This window comes from Bufo bufo, chromosome 3 (assembly GCF_905171765.1).
Source record: "Bufo bufo chromosome 3, aBufBuf1.1, whole genome shotgun sequence".
NCBI lineage: Eukaryota > Metazoa > Chordata > Amphibia > Anura > Bufonidae > Bufo > Bufo bufo.
This window is the reverse complement of record NC_053391.1, coordinates 588,066,932-588,084,811: the sequence shown is the minus strand read 5'-3', so window position 1 is coordinate 588,084,811 and position 17,880 is coordinate 588,066,932.

The following is a 17,880-nucleotide window of genomic DNA, read 5'->3' as shown; positions in this document are numbered from 1 at the left end:
AGCTATCTGTAGGATGCACTGAAGAGACAGGGTTTTTTACCTTCTGGAGAAGAGCTAATTTGTATATTTTGTTCCAGGGAGCATTAACTATAAGAACCTGTATGCGAGCTGCATCTTTAGGATAATAGAAGCACCTTCCACAGTTCGCTTTCAAATTATCAGCAAGGCTGTATTTCAACATTTTATATACCGTTGCAATAAAAAGTATGTGAACCCTTTGGAATGATATGGATTTCTGCACAAATTGGTCATAAAATGTGATCTGATCTTCATCTAAGTCACAACAATAGACAATCACAGTCTGCTTAAAGGGATTCTGTCACCAGGTTTCACCCCTGTCAGCTAAACATATGCTGATGTTCAGGGCCTCATCAGGATTCCTAATGTGGGCTTCTAAATGTGATCCGTAGCCTTATTTTGCTAAAAAACAGGTATTACTAACCTGTCACTCAAAGAAATAAGGTGCCCAAGGGGATGTCAAGGGATGCAAGGTGCCGGCCGCACCCACCACCGTTCGTGCCCAGCGCCGCCTTTCCTGACTTCTGCACTGCCTCCTAATCCTCTGTGCCACCTCTCGCTCTCCCTCCCTCCCCCCTCCTCCTGCTGTAAGATCTTACGCGTGCGCACAGGGCTCTGAGAGGCTGGCGCCAGAGTGCAGGTCATACCTGGGTTGAGCGAAGTGCCGGCGCATGTGCACTTCGCTTTAAGAAGCCAAATCTATAAGTCTGCACGGGGGCATCAGGCAGAGCCCTGTGCGCACGCGCAAGATCTTACAGCAGGAGGAGGGAGGAGGAGGGAGGTAGAGCAAGAGGCGGCACAGAGGATTAGGAGGCGGTGCAGAAGTCTGGAAAGGCGGCGCTGGGCACGAACGGCGGTGGGTGCGGCCGGCACCTTGCATCCCTTGACATCCCCTTGGGGACCTTATTTCTTTGAGTGACAGGTTAGTAAAACCTGTTTTTTAGCAAAATAAGGCTACGGATCACATTTAGAAGCCCACATTAGGAATCCTGATGAGGCTCTGAACATCAGCATATGTTTAGCTGACAGGGGTGAAACCTGGTGACAGAATCCCTTTAAACTAATAACACGCAAAGAATTAAATGTTACCATGTTTTTATTGAACACACCATGTAAACATTCACAGTGCAGGTGGAAAATGTATGGGAACCCTTGGATTTAATAACTGGTTGAACCTCCTTTGGCAGCAATAACTTCAACCAAACGTTTCCTGTAGTTGCAGATCAGACGTGCACAACGGTCAGGAGTAATTCTTGACCATTCCTCTTTACAGAACTGTTTCAGTTCAGCAATATTCTTGGGATGTCTGGTGTGAATCGCTTTCTTGAGGTCATGCCACAGCATCTCAATCGGGTTGAGGTCAGGACTCTGACTGGGCCACTCCAGAAGGCGTATTTTCTTCTGTTTAAGCCATTCTGTTGTTGATTTACTTCTATGCTTTGGGTCGTTGTCCTGTTGCAACACCCATCTTCTGTTGAGCTTCAGCTGGTGGACAGATGGCCTTAAGTTCTCCTGCAAAATGTCTTGATAAACTTGGGAATTCATTTTTCCTTCGATGATAGCAATCCGTCCAGGTCCTGATGCAGCAAAGCAGCCCCAAACCATGATGCCCCCACCACCATACTTCACAGTTGGGATGAGGTTTTGATGTTGGTGCGCTGTGCCTCTTTTTCTCTACACATAGTGTTGTGTGTTTCTTCCAAACAACTCAACTTTGGTTTCATCTGTCCACAGAATATTTTGCCAGTACTGCTGTGGAACATCCAGGTGCTCTTGTGCAAACTGTAATTGTGCAGCAATGTTTTTTTTGGACAGCAGTGACTTCCTCTGTGGTATCCTCCCATGAAATCCATTCTTGTTTAGTGTTTTACGTATCGCAGATTTCCTAACAGGGATGTTAGCAATGTATGTCAGAGACTTTTGTAAGTCTTCAGCTGACACTCTAGGATTCTTCTTCACCTCATTGAGCAGTCTGCTCTGTGCTCTTGCAGTTATCTTTACAGGACGGCCACTCCTAGGGAGAGTAGCAGCAGCGCTGAACTTTCTCCATTTATAGACAATTTGTCTTACCGTGGACTGATGAACAGCAAGGCTTTTGGAGATACTTTTATAACCCTTTCCAGCTTTATGCAAGTCAACAATTCTTAATCGTAGGTCTTCTGAGAGCTCTTTTGTGCGAGGCATCATTCACATCAGGCAATGCATCTTGTGAAAAGCAAACCCAGAACTGGTGTGTGTTTTTTATAGGGCAGGGCAGCTGTAACCAACACCTCCAATCTCATCTCATTGACTGGACTCCAGTTAGCTGACACCTCACTCCAATTATCTCGTGGAGATGTCATTAGTCTAGGAATTCACATACTTTTTCCACCTGCACTGTGAATGTTTACATGTTGTGTTCATAAAAACATGGTAACATTTAATTCTTTGTGTGTTATTAGTTTAAGCAGACTGTGATTGTCTATTGTTGTGACTTAGATGAAGATCAGATCACATTTAATGACCAATTTGTGCAGAAATCCATATCATTCCAAAGGGTTCACATACTTTTTCTTGCAACTGTATTTTTAATATATATATCCATAGGAAATAATATCTCTGTGATATGGTACCCTCCAAGGGCATAATTCAGCAACACATGGTGTCTGCACCACCCTAGTACAGAGGACCTTCATACAGGCTCCATGCACATGAATCTGCTGTGTGCATGAGGCCTTAGATAACTGACAGCCTCTTACCTATTTTGCAAAGGAAGAAGAGCCTGACAAACTAGGACAAAATATGTATAATTCTCCCTACATTTTCTCAGCATTATTTAATATTCCTGAGAAACAATCATGACTCCAAAAAGTTTAGTAGACTGCAAATACCATTCTCAAAGTTCTTTTCTTGGCCAAATTAGAGGTTTTCAGTAGTGATGTTACAACTGACTATATATAGGATGTCAAAAGACACTAGCAAGTAAGAGAACACTGTACATGAATTAGGATCCGCATATAAAGGGAGCTTTGCTATATAAATACTGCTGGAACAAAGCAGCTGTTTTATATAGATCACTGACTAGGGCAAATTAATTAGGATAAAATATGATAGCATTCGTTTTTATGTGGTTCGCTGGCTTTGAAAGAGCCAATATTTGGAAATCATTGTCTTGTATAGAGGTTGTATATCTTCTTTCCTTGTCATTAATCTAAATGCTGCTTTACCCAAAGATTTCTAGACTTATTGGAGTTTACTAAAATATACGGACTGCAAAATCTGGTCCAAAATAAATCCCTGCTCTTCACAGAGAAGGGAAAATTGCAGAAATTAAGTGGAGCTTCTCTTTCAATAAATAACTCTCCAGGAGACTTTCATGAATAACTCTAGAGGGAGCACTACATTTTTTGTGGTGAACATACGTTGCCATTTTCTTAGGCTTCTTAAAAATTTATTCTGGACTTCAATTCAAGGCAGAGGATATTTGTGAGTCATGAACTGTTTGATTGTTCTAGCATGTGGAGGCTTTAGGACCTTAAAGAGGTTGTCCCAAGAAAAATATTCTACAATTTTCAAAAAAGCACCTGGATCTGAATACTTTTGTAATTGCATGCAATTAAAATTTTTGTATAGCTACTGATTTATTCAATAAATTGTATCTGTATAGCGCCACTTAATTTCTTATTTCTTTCTGATGGCCGCACATGCTCAGTTTGAGCTTTCAACTGCCTCCTGAGATGTGATAGGCAGAGCATGGACACGCCCCCTGAGCTGCAATGGAATGGACACACCTTCTGAGCTGCAGCAGAAAAGACACGCCCCTGAGCTGTCAGCTTGATATAAATCTAGCAGAGCAATGAATGGGGAGATCTGTGGACCCATGTGAGGTACAGGGCTGATTCTATCTTTGTTAGAAAGGTATTGTCATGCACTATATGATGTCTGATTTAAATTTTTTACATTATTCATGGGATAACCCCTTTAACCACTTCACGACCGCCCATAGACTATAAATGTCCTATGGGCGGTTGTTTAACTCTGAATGGACGTTCTGGAACGTCCATTCAGAGATGGCAGCTGCACGCTAATCATGGAGCTGCTGAGTGGGGGGCCCGCTGTCAGTGACCTAGAGAGAAGACAGGGACAGGTCCCAGGTGTCCCTGCCTTCTAAATCGCTGTATACACAGCACTCAACGAACGCTGTGTGTACAGATCAGGAAGCGTTATGTGCTTCCTGTCCAGGCCTGGTGGTCATGTGACCGGCGGGGGCGGGAGAGTGCAGGAGCTGTCGGGTCTTCCACAGACCTCGATCAGCCCTGCACTGGAGACGCTGTACAGCAGTATACTGCGCTGTACAGCCTCTCCGGGGGGTGTATTTCCCCTGTACCTGGGGCTACTATGTCAGCCCTAGTTACAGGAGAAATCAATAATGGAAAAAAAAAAAAAAAAAGTGTAGTTAAATGTCCCTTAGAGGTTTTACATGACCTTATGGGGGACACAAAGTGTAAAATATATATTTTTTTTAATTCCCCAATTAAGTAATTAAAAAAAATAGAAAAATATACATATTTGGTATTTTCGCGTTCGCGACGGCTGGCTCTATAAATATATCACATGATCCACCCCGTCCGATAAACACCATTAAAAAAAAGTGTCAAAAAAAGCAATTCTTGTCACCTTACATCACAAAAAATGAAACACCAAGTGATCAAAAAGGCCCACAAAATGGAACCAATAAAACCATCACTTCATCCCGCAAAAAATGAGCCCCTACATAAGAAAATCTCTCAAAAAATAATAAAAACTATAGCTCTCAGAATATGGAGACATTAAAACATAATTTTTTTGTTTCAAAAATGATATTATTGTGTTAAAGTGAAATAAATAAAAAAAAGTATACATATTAGTTATCGCCGCGTCCGTAACAACCAGCTCTAAAAAAAATATCACGTTAAGACCGTAATTTTTTTTTTAATGAAAACAGTGGCAAAAAAGCCATTTTTTGTCACCTTACATCACAAAAATTGCAACACCAAGCGATCAAAATAGCATATGCCCCCCAACATAGTACCAATAAAACCGCCACCTCATCCCACAAAAAATGAGACCCTACCTAAGACAATCGGTCAAAAAATTAAAAAATAATGACTCTCAGACAATGGAGACACTAAAATATGATTTTATTTGCTTCAAAACTGCTATTATTGTGTTAAAGTGAGATAAAATTAAAAAAGTAGACATATTAGGTATTGCCGCGTCCGTAAGGACCTGCTCTATAAAAATATCACATGACCTAACCCCTCAGATGAAATAAATAAAAAAAAGTATACATATTAGTTATCGCCGCGTCCGTAACAACCAGCTCTATAAAAATATCACGTGAAGACCGTAAAAAAAATTAAATAAGAACAGTGGCAAAAAAGCCATTTTTTGTCACCTTACATCACAAAAATTGCAACACCAAGCGATCAAAAAGGCATATGCCCCCCAACATAGTACCAATAAAACCGCCACCTCATCCCACAAAAAATGAGACCCTACCTAAGACAATCGGTAAAAAAAATAAAAAATGATGACTCTCAGACAATGGAGACACTAAAATATGATTTTATTTGCTTCAAAACTGCTATTATTGTGTTAAAGTGAGATAAAATTAAAAAAGTAGACATATTAGGTATTGCCGCGTCCGTAAGGACCTGCTCTATAAAAATATCACATTACCTAACCCCTCAGATGAAATAAATAAAAAAAAGTATACATATTAGTTATCGCCGCGTCCGTAACAACCAGCTCTATAAAAATATCACGTGAAGACCGTAAAAAAAATGAAATAAGAACAGTGGCAAAAAAGCCATTTTTTTGTCACCTTACATCACAAAAATTGCAACACCAAGGGATCAAAAAGGCATATGCCCCCCAACATAGTACCAATAAAACCGCCACCTCATCCCACAAAAAATGAGACCCTACCTAAGACAATCGGTCAAAAAATAAAAAAATGATGACTCTCAGACAATGGAGACACTAAAATATGATTTTATTTGCTTCAAAACTGCTAAGACCCTACCTAAGACAATTGGTCAAAAATAAAAAAGCTATGGCTCTCAGACTATGGAGACACTAAAACAAAATGTTTTGGTTTAAAAAATGCTATTATTGTGTAAAACTTAAATAAATAAGAAAAAGTATACATATTAAGTATTGCCACGTCCGTAACGATCTGCTCTATAAAAATGTCACATGACCTAACTACTTAGGTGAATGCTGTAAAAATAAATACTGTAAATAAAAACTGCTAAAACAACCAATTTTTTGGTCACCTTTCCCCATAAAGTGTAATAATGAATGGTAAAAAAATCATATGTACCCAAAAATTGTACCAATAAAAACGTCAATTCTTCTTGCAAAAAACGAGCCCCTGCACAAGACGATCAGCAGAAAAATAAAAAAATATGGCATTCAGAAAATGGAGACACAAAAACATAATTTAAAAAAAAAATGCTTTATTATGTAAAACTGAACCAAACAAACAAAGAAAGTAGACATATTTGATATCATTACATCCTTAACAACCTGCTCTATAAAAATAGCACATGATCTACCCTGTTAGATGAATTTTGTAAAAAATAAAAATCGTGCCAAAACCGCAAAATAGTTCCAATAAAACTGTCACCTTATCCTCTAGTTTCCAAAATGGGGTCTCTTTTTGGGAGTTTCTACTATAAGGGTGCAACAGGGGGGCTTCAAATGGGACATGGCATCTAAAAACCAGTTCAGCAAAATCTGCCTTACAAAAACCATATGGTGCTCCTTTTCTTCTGCGTCCTGCCGTGTGCCCTTACATCAGTTTACGACCATATGTGGGGTGTTTATGTAAACCGCAGAATCAGGGTAATAAATATTGAGTTTTGTTTGGCTGTTAACCCAAGATGTGGAGAATTTTTTTTTATTAAAATGGAAAATCTACCAAAAATTTTAAATTTAGAAATTTAATCTCCATTTTCCTTTAATTCTAGTGGAACACCTAAAGGGTTAACAAAGTTTGTAAAATCCGTTTTGAGTAACTTGAGGGGTGTAGTTTCTACAATGGGGTCATGTATGGGGATTTCCACTATGTAAGCCCCACAAAGTGACCTCACACCTGAACTGGTCCTTAAAAGTGGGTTTTGGAGATTTTCTAAAACATTTTAGGAATTGCTGCTGAAATTCTAAGCCTCCTAATGTCCTAAAAAAATAAAATGACATTTACAAAATGATGGCAACACAAAGTAGACATATGGGGAATGTTAAGTAATAAATATTTTATGAGGTATCATTTTCTGTTTTAAAAGCAGAGTAATTGAAATTTAGAAAATTGCACATTTTTCAAAATTTTTGGTAAATTTGGGATTTTTTCATAAATAAAGGTGAAATATATTGACTCAAATTTATGACTATCATGAAGTACAATGTGTCACGAGAAAACAAAGTCAGAATGGCTTGGATAAATAAAAGTGTTCCAAAGCTATTACCACATAAAATGACACATGTCACATTTGCAAAATTAGGCCTGGTCAGGAAGGGGGTAAATGGCCCAGTCTGGAAGTGGTTAACAGTTAACTTGCGCTAGAAACTGTGGTTGCTACTTACCTTTATGTTACTTCCAAAGAAGCTGCCATAGCATTAGCTGTAGGCTTGGGTGATGTTGGCCTTGTTCCCAAACCGTGGATCCATCCATTAAATCCAAGTGTCATAATATACAACATTTATGGGATGTATCCTTTGATGTGATGGCACTTGTATCTTTATTCAAAGAGTCGACCATGGCTGTCCACAATTATGTAGTCTGTTTGGTTAGATTTTTTTCCACTGTTATCAGCCTAAAGTTACTATACTGTATTTGCATGGCAAACTGTTCGAATATGGCCAGTGTTTTGCCAGTTTTCACAAGCTTACTCTGTTGGTTTATATTTTTTAAACCATCTCCCTAATTGGCCAGGTTAATCATGGTTTCATTCATACAAGTGATCTGATGTTCGGGTGATTGTCCTCATTCCAGCCAATACTAACCTTATGTGTATGAACAGCTTTGGCGCAGTAGGAATAATAATACTGGCCAGATAAGTGAGAGCTTCGAGACCACAGGGGTTCTCACTTTCAATTTTCCCATGGAATCTTCTTCTTGAGTGTAACTATTTGCATAGCTTACTTCTTCTTCACTGGAGTTACATGACAGTGTACCAGTTAATAAGAACTGGTCCTCTCTGAAATTACCCAAACATTGATGGACCAGGACATTGTCTAATTTGTAAAATTTTTTCAATTTGGACTGTTGTAAAGGTATCATGCTGCGCAAAATATTTCACTGTATTTCTATAATTTAATTTTCGAATGCATTACTTCTAATATGATATACAGAAACTCTCCTGATTACTTGTATGTGAAATTGATTTGGAATGTCCATATTCAGCTATGACTCTGCAAAAAAGTTAATATTATAAAGGTCGCTGCGCTTTTACTGTGCACTCTTCATTAATTTCTATGGGAGTTCCAGAAATACCGGCACTGTCTTTCATTCTGGGGGCCCTCTTCATGAGATAGATGCGAGTTTCACACCTACTGTATCTGACATTGGTGGCATAAGAGAAGGATAAGAGAAGCCCAGCTGTTCTCATACGAGATGTAGACCTGCGAGCCATTCTTTGTATATGAAAAATATACTTTTTATATTTTATTGATACACTCAAATATATACTGTCAAAAGTATCGTCCTGCTATTTACATTGCAAATGTTGAATTGGAGCGGAGTGAGGCTCCAAAGGTGGATTGTGATTGTTACTCCACGTGGGAGCTACAGATACTAGAATATTCTGGTGATATGCTACAAATGTGTGAGACGGGCCAACCCCTCTAATAAGCCCAAATGCTCTCAAGCAACTAGATTCTCTAAAAGGAGAGGCACATCCATATTCATTATCAGCAACCTTCTATGGTTCTGATTGGCCAAGAGGGATCAAGCTCCTCCACTGGTATGACACACACATCTGTAGTACAGTGCATAGTTTAACACATTTTCAATTTATTCTGCCCATCTTCACCATCAGTTGTTTGGATAGATTTGGTCATTTGAGGTTTCCAATATCTCCATTTGGCCTAGGAAGTAACAAGACTAACAAAGTACATCTACTCAACATCTACCCAAGCTTTTGTAACCTCTCTATTGATCCATGCCATTGAAAAATGGTGATAATCTACAGATTTTTTTTTTTATCTATACCTCTCCATCATAGCTCCATCCTAATAGTACTTGACTCTATGGGGAACACTTGACCTTTCCGAACATTTTATGTGCCTCGATACAAATAGACTTCTCGGCTACCCTAAGAAACAAGTCTTTGTTTTTCCTATATGCGATGTTGTGCTTTTGGCTTCTGGGTGATGTTTTATAGAAGCATTTAATTATGATTTAGTAACCTCTGCTTCTGTTGCCCGCAAACATAACTCAACTCTAATCCTTTGAATCCCATCACAAATTATACTATAAACTGTCCTCTTACAATGAAGTATATAGCTCTTTGTCACCAGCATAACCTCAGTAGGAATATGCACAGCACTTGAGCAGATCAGATCCTTACAGATACTGCCCTACAGTTCAGCACTGAATACACCATGGGCTCTCTATGCAAATAATGCTTAAAGTAATATATTCAGTGCATCGTCCTGTCCGTTCCAACAAACTTCCCTGCAGTTTTTTGTTTTTTTTTGCAAAGCTCTGCAGTCCATTCCACTGCAAAGCCTCCCCCTCCCTAATCCTCGTTCTGTGTAATGTGGAAAATAACATTGGCAAAGAGGCTCAGAGATGTGAGCAGAATATTTTTTTGCCATAAACGCACCTGCAGTTTGTCCGCAGAAAGCCTCAGGGAAGGGAGGGGGTAGCTTTGGCTTTATTTATTTACATTGTGCAGATGCTAAGACGTAGCCAGAAAAATGTAAGACACCGGAGAGGCAGAAAACACCAAATGAGAAAAAAAGAGAAAAAAGAAGCATTGGTGTCAAACTATAGAGAAAGGCGTAGTGAAAAAATGAAGTGCAAGACCGCAGCAGACAAACAAAAACTGACATTACAAAGGCCATGAATCTGTACAAGCACAATAGCAGATGAATAGCTAAAAAGATTAAATATATTGGAGACGTAAAAAACCTGGAAAGTAAGAATAGAGGGAGAGAAAGGAAGCAGGTTGATGAGTCTATTGAGTGGAGGAGATAAGGGTTTTGTAAAGGGAGCACGCACAATGGGTGAAAGGCAATACTGACAGAACGCAGCGAGAAAAGGAGCAAAGAATGAACACATGGCAGGACAAGTAAGACAGTGACTAATGGACAAAGGTGCGCGCCGGTCCATGGAGCCGACTGCGAAGAGTTAATGGAGCAAAATATCATATCATTAAGGGTTAATAGAATGAATGGTCTGCAGTATTAGAGAATACATTATAAAATGGTATTCTGTATAATGGACTTAGAATAGCCACAGGCTAGAAATGCATAAAGTATAATAATAAAAAAAAGAAAAAGGGGTATAGTATGTGTCTCCCGCTTACGTTCTCCAAACTGGAGATATGTGAGATAAGCAATGATCATGATGAGCGGACATTTCAGTTAGCCCACCTGAAATGAAAGTGAACCATAAATTGCTGTTGCATACAATATGCTGCCACCATGTATCAATAACACGCGATGCTCCGGTATAATTGTGTGTGTATATACCGTATATATATATACACAATTGCAAGAAAAAGTATGTGAACCCTTTGGAATGATATGGATTTCTGCACAAATTGGTCATAAAATGTGATCTGATCTTCATCTAAGTCACAACAATAGACAATCACAGTCTGCCTAAACTAATAACACACAAAGAATTAACTGTTACCATGTTTTTATTGAACAGACCATGTAAACATTCACAGTGCAGGTGGAAAAAGTATGTGAACCCTTGGATTTAATAACTGGTTGAACCTCCTTTGGCAGCAATAACTTCAACCAAACGTTTCCTGTAGTTGCAGATCAGACGTGCACAACGGTCAGGAGTAATTCTTGACCATTCCTCTTTACAGAACTGTTTCAGTTCAGCTATATTCTTGGGATGTCTGGTGTGAATCGCTTTCTTGAGGTCATGCCACAGCATCTCAATCGGGTTGAGGTCAGGACTCTGACTGGGCCACTCCAGAAGGCGTATTTTCTTCTGTTTAAGCCATTCTGTTGTTGATTTACTTCTATGCTTTGGGTCGTTGTCCTGTTGCAACATCCATCTTCTGTAGAGATTCAGCTGGTGGACAGATGGCCTTAAGTTCTCCTGCAAAATGTCTTGATAAACTTGGGAATTAATTTTTCCTTGGATGATAGCAATATGTCCAGGCCCTGACACATCAAAGCAGCCCCAAACCATGATGCCCCCACCACCATACTTCACAGTTGGGATGAGGTTTTGATGTTGGTGTGCTGTGCCTCTTTTTCTCCACATATATTGTTGTGTGTTTCTTCCAAACAACTCAACTTTGGTTTTATCTGTCCACAGAATATTTTGCCAGTACTGCTGTGGAACATCCAGGTGCTCTTGTGCAAACTGTAAATGTGCAGCAATGTTTTTTTTGGACAGCAGTGGCTTCCTCTGTGGTATCCTCTCATGAAATCCATTCTTGTTTAGTGTTTTACGTGTCGTAAATTCGCTAACAGGGATGTTAGCATATGCCAGAGACTTTTGTAAGTCTTTAGCTGACACTCTAGGATTCCTCTTCACCTCATTGAGCAGTCTGTGCTGTGGTCTTGTGTGTGTGTTTTTATAGGGCAGGGCAGCTGTAACCAACACCTCCAATCTCATCTCATTGATTGGACTCCAGTTGGCTGACACCTCACTCCAATTAGCTCTTAGAGATGTCATTAGTCTAGGGGTTCACATACTTTTTCCACCTGCACTGTGAATGTTTACCTGGTGTGTTCAATAAAAACATGGTAACATTTAATTCTTTGTGTGTAATTAGTTTAAGCAGACTGTGATTGTCTATTGTTGTGACTTAGATGAAGATCAGATCACATTTTATGACCAATTTGTGCAGAAATCCATATTATTCCAAAGGGTTCACATACTTTTTCTTGCAACTGTATATATATATATATATATATATATATATATATAAATTAAAGTGGTTTTCTGCCTAATTACTATTTTGGCTTGGTGGGGAGACTGGCTTACTTTGCCGTTGCCTTTGCATCAATCTGCTGTTAAATCAATTCCATTCTAGATCAGTTTGACAGTCTTGTTGTTAGGGTGCTAGAGAGACACTGTTTTCAATGAGATCGTCAGACGGTCCATCTTCAGCAACCAGTCTATTTCAGTTTTCTCAGGTAATAAGCTCAATGTAGAATAGTTGCAGAAGTGAGGACATAAAATGGGTTTGGCAGAACCTACATGCTATTATTCCATGTTGGTTAACATAAATATAGCCTCCAATAACTTAAAGGGGTTGTTTCACTTCTGCAGATGGCATTTATCATGTAGAGAAAGTTAATACAATGCACTTACTAATGTATTATTATTATTATCCATATTGTTCCCTTTGCTGGCTGGATTCATTTTTTTTTTTCTAAAGGAAAACACCAAGGGAAGGACAGACAATACAAACTCAACATATAATCCCAGGTGGGCGACAACAGGAGACAACAAGAAGCCCAACAGGGATCCGGAGGGTAGCACACAGGAACAACAACCAGGATTCACAACTCCAGTGGGTCAGTATAGATGTCCAGGCAGGAAGCTCTATAACTGGCAACTAGAGAAGTGTGAGGGGAGAATATAAGGAGGTTGGGAGTGGCAGACAAGAAACAGCTGAGGAGGAGAAGCTACGGATCCCTGATTGAGACAAAAAGGATAGCAAGGCAAACACAGAAAACAATCACTAAGAAACAACGTGATCTTTAGATATAGAGCGCGCAGCCACCCGCTGCGACCTCCTGACCCCGGGTATAACGGAGTCAGACGTGGCTCTTGATACCCTCGTGACAACAGATTTCATTAGTATTTAAGGTCTGTTTTTCTCCTGCAAGATGTTCTCCCAGTAAACGATTATGAAAAAAAATCAATGAGTAATTGGCACAGCAGTCTGTGTAGTCTGGACCGCCCCCTTAAAACTGATAGACGTTAGTAAGATGGTGGTGCAGACTGCACAGAGAGACTGCTGGGCAAAACCCAACCGATCTTCACTTTGACCATGATATGTGGATACGGAAGACAACAAGCTCCCTCTGCATCCACTTTTCATACAGAGCTTAGTTAGTTAGATGGTCTAGTATTAACAGTTTACTCTGTGACTGACAGCTTTACTTATACTGAGTGTCATCAGGGGAAAAAAGGGGGAAAAAAAGAATCAGACTTCAGGGAGATAAGTAATCAGACTAGGATATAAGTAGTATCAGATTTCTTTGGCAGACAGTTTTCATCAGTCCCTAAAAAAATACACCTCTAAGGCTACTTTCACATTAGCGTTAATATTTTTCGGTATTAAATCCGTAATAGGGTCTCAATACCAGAAAAAAAACGCTTCCATTTTATCCCCATTCATTGTCGATGGGGGACAAAATGTAACAGAACAGAACGGAATGCTCCAAAATGCATTCCGTTCTGTTCTCATACCGGAGAGCAAATGCTGCAGTTTACTTTCCGTCCTGTGATGACCCACAATGCAAGTCAATGGGGACGGATCCGTTTTCTCTGACACAATAGAAAACTGATCCGTCTCCTATTGACTTTCAGTGGAGTTCATGACTGATCCGTCTTGGCAATGTTAAAGATAATACAACCGGATCCGTTCATAACGGATGCAGATGGTTGTATAATCAGTAACGGAAGCGTTTTTGCTTAACTCTGCCGGATCCAGCAAAAACGCTAGTGTGAAAGTAGCCTTAGGGGGTCAGTCCTTACAGAATTGATCTTTTTGTTCCTCTAGTGTTTGACTTTTCATTGTAAGATGACGAAAGAAAAGAGGCGGATACATGTAACAGGAAAACTGGCTTTTACTGTTCACACTGGAGCAATTACTTGAAATAACAAGCTTAATTGTTAATGTCTTAGGGCATCAAACATATAGTTACAGTATCTCAATAAGGGGCGACAGGTGTAACAATAGTGTTGTCTCTTTAGGTAACATCTTACACTCTCCCTTGCTTGAAATGAACTCAAAAGCTACTATCAGAATGTGACGGGCTAGGTGGCTATCTGTGCCTCTATACCTTGGCCTCAACTCCTTTGTGGTGGCCAGCTACATCTTGGCCATATCTAGGCCTTGTAGTGGTTCCCCTTTATCTCTAGTGCCACTCATCTCTACTGCTAGCTATCTATACACAGGAACCTGCAGCGTCTTCAGCTTATACCGGCACTCTCTGTCTCTGTCTCCCTTTCTCTGTTGTTTCCTACATCTAACCACAAGGCACTGCCTTTACTTCTATTCATCCCTTTTGTGGACATGTTATGTTACGTGGGAATATTAGTGGCAGCACCCTACTGCTGACCTCTAACTCAGCTCAGCCTCTGTCTTGGATGGTGTGTCTTAGGCTACTTTAACACTAGTGTTTTAGTTTTCCGGTATTGAGATCCGTCATAGGGGCTCAATACCGAAAAAAAAAACACTTCAGTTTTGTCCCCATTCATTGTCAATAGGGACAAAACTGAACTGAACAGAACGGAGTGCTCCAAAATGCATTCTGTTCCATTTAGTTGCGTTCCCATACCGGAGAACAAACCGCAACATGTTGTAGTTTGTTTTCCGTCCTGGGATGCGTAGCAAGATGGATCCGACATGACCTACAATGCAAGTCAATAGGGACGGATCCGTTTTCTCTGACACAATCTGACACAATATAAAACGGATCCGTCCCCCATTGTCTTTCAATGGAGTTCATGACGGATCCGTCTTGACAATGTTAAAGATAATACAACCGGACCCGTTCATAACAGATGCAGATGGTTGTATTATCAGTAACTGAAGCGTTTTTGCTCAATCCTGCCGGATCCAGTAAAAACACTAGTGTGAAAATAGCCTTACCTGATGAAAGGTTCAGTATGATGAAACACGTTGATTTCCAACAATAAAGTAATCTTTTAAACTCTACATCTGATCTTTTCTCCTCAGAGTGCCGCCAGTAGTTCCTGCATTTCTCCTTCATACAGCTGTCTTCTGTGTATTCTGGAGGTATTTCTTCTTATTTGGCTTTTCAGCAGGGTTGCCAACCATCTTCAGATTCACAGATAGTCCGTAAAAACAAGGTGTTTTCTTCTGCCGTCAGTAGCGTCTGGCAGAAAAAAAACACTGTCTGTGAATCAACTTCAGTATTCACAGCGCGAATACTGTGCATCCATGCCAGTGTTGCCGCCAGTGTTGTGCCTCCTGCGATGTAAGCCACAGGCTTCTTGTAGCCAGCCTGAGTCTTACTCTGTCCCAGCGTATGCTGTGATGATGTCATCACGTGTGCATGTTCATGATGACTTCATTGCATGGCGCCTCGCCTGCGCTGGGACAGAGTCAACGCTGCAGGCAGGCTGGAAGAGGTGTGCGGCCTACATCATGGACAGCAGCATGGTGTAGAAATTAGGTGATTATGTCATTTTTGTTTTATTTTTGCCTCTGAGCTACAGACCATGGGAGCACATTAGAGGGCTAAACTACTTGAGGCACTATAGGGGACTATCTGAACTACTGGGGGATCTATATGGGGTATTTAAAGGGCTTCTGTCAGCCCACTAAACCGTTTTTTTTTGCTTAATAATAATCCCTACACTGCGATTTATCCATACATAAGTAAAATAAGAATTTTGGTTCAGTAGAATTTGCTAAAACCCTATTTTTATAATATGTAAATTACCTTGCTACCAGCAAGTAGGGCGGCTACTTGCTGGTAGCAGCCGCATCCTCCGATGGTAATGACGCCCCCTCTGCTTGATGATTGACAGGGCCAGCGGACGGGATCTTTCTCCGCTGGCCCTGCCTGTTTTCATTCAATATCTGGTGCCTGCGCCGCGGCCGTACCTATCTTCAATCGGCGCAGGCGCACTGAGAGGCGGCCACTCACTCGGCCGCTTCATCCTCAATGCGCCTGCGCCGGGTGTAGATGTGACGTCATCGGCGCAGGCGCATTGAGGATGAAGCGCCGAGTGAGTGGCCGCCTCTCAGTGCGCCTGCGCCGATTGAAGATAGGTACGGCCGCGGCGCAGGCGCCAGATATTGAATGAAAACAGGCAGGGCCAGCGGAGAAAGATCCCGTCCGCTGGCCCTGTCAATCATCAAGCAGAGGGGGCGTCATTACCATCGGAGGATGCGGCTGCTACCAGCAAGTAGCCGCCCTACTTGCTGGTAGCAAGGTAATTTACATATTATAAAAATAGGGTTTTATCAAATTCTACTGAACCAAAATTCTTATTTTACTTATGTATGGATAAATCGCAGTGTAGGGGTTATTAAGCAAAAAAAAACAAAACGGTTTAGTGGGCTGACAGAAGCCCTTTAAGCTATTGGGGGCACTATATGGGAGCATTATAATTACCGGGGCCTTATTACTTCTGGGAGTACTACTGGAGGAACTATGAGAAAAAATATTTCTATTATGGGAAATTATTACTATTATCGAGAGTACTATTTGGGAGTGTTATAATTATTTGTCACAATATGGATAGCACTACTGCTAAATTGGTACTTTCAAGCACATTAAGTGAGCATTTAATTTTATTTTCACCTCTGAGCTACAGACCATGGAGGCACATTAGAGGGCTTAATTCTAGCGGGCACTATAGAGGGCCATCTAAACAACTGGGGGTACTATGAGCGGCTATCTAAACTACTGGAGGCACTATGAGGGGCTATCTAAAATAGTGGTGGCACTATGAGAGGCTATCTAAACTATTGGGGGCACCATGAGAAGCTATCTAAACTACTGAGGGCACTGTGAGGGGCTATCTAAACTACTGGGGGCACTATAGGGCATTTAAGCTACTGGGGGTACTATAAAGGGTATTATAATTACTGGGGGCATTATAAAGGGTATCATAATTACCTAGGGCACTATACGCAGTATTATAATTACTGGGAGCACTATAGAGGGGCCTTATTACTTCTGAGAGCACTACTAGTGAATCTATGACAAAAATTATTTATATTATGGGGAATTATTACTATTATCCGGGGTTATAATTATTTGGCACAATATGGAGGGCACTACTGCTAGCAGGGGTACTTTCAGGAGCATTATTATTACTGTGGAACTAATACAAATGAGGGCCCTCTGGGAGAGAATTCATAGTATTAGTGGGACTTTGGGGGGCACTGTTACTATGGGGGCATCCCTATATAGCACAATTATTTCTAAAGTACAGTATTTGGTGACATTGGGGGTAGCAACAGGATAACACTGTTGGGATACCAGGAGTAGGAGGATGATGGAAAAGTGAGGAATCTAATATGTATGTGTGGCAATCAGTCAGTGTTAGACCCTTTAAATAGGCCTTGAGACATGGCTTGGATATTAAATAAGCCAGCACCTCCTCTGCAGACAGCTGTTTCAGGGTGATTGCCCCTCATCAGTGCAGAGCAGAGATACTGGCTTAACTCGCTAAGAGTCCTAAATCAGGATTTGAGAGGTACTATGTCTCCTTGGGTAGAGAGCGCCTTAATCATCGTGAGGAGTCTTATAGGCCATCCATGTTCCTCTGGAATTCTTGGAAGAACAGGATGCAAATGAGCTCTTAACAGGCTCTGGTAGCTATCGTATAATCACCACAAAACAGATGGGGTGCTGGCTTATTTAATCTCCAAGTCATGTCTCAAGGTCTATTTAAATGGTCGAACATTGACTTATAGGATA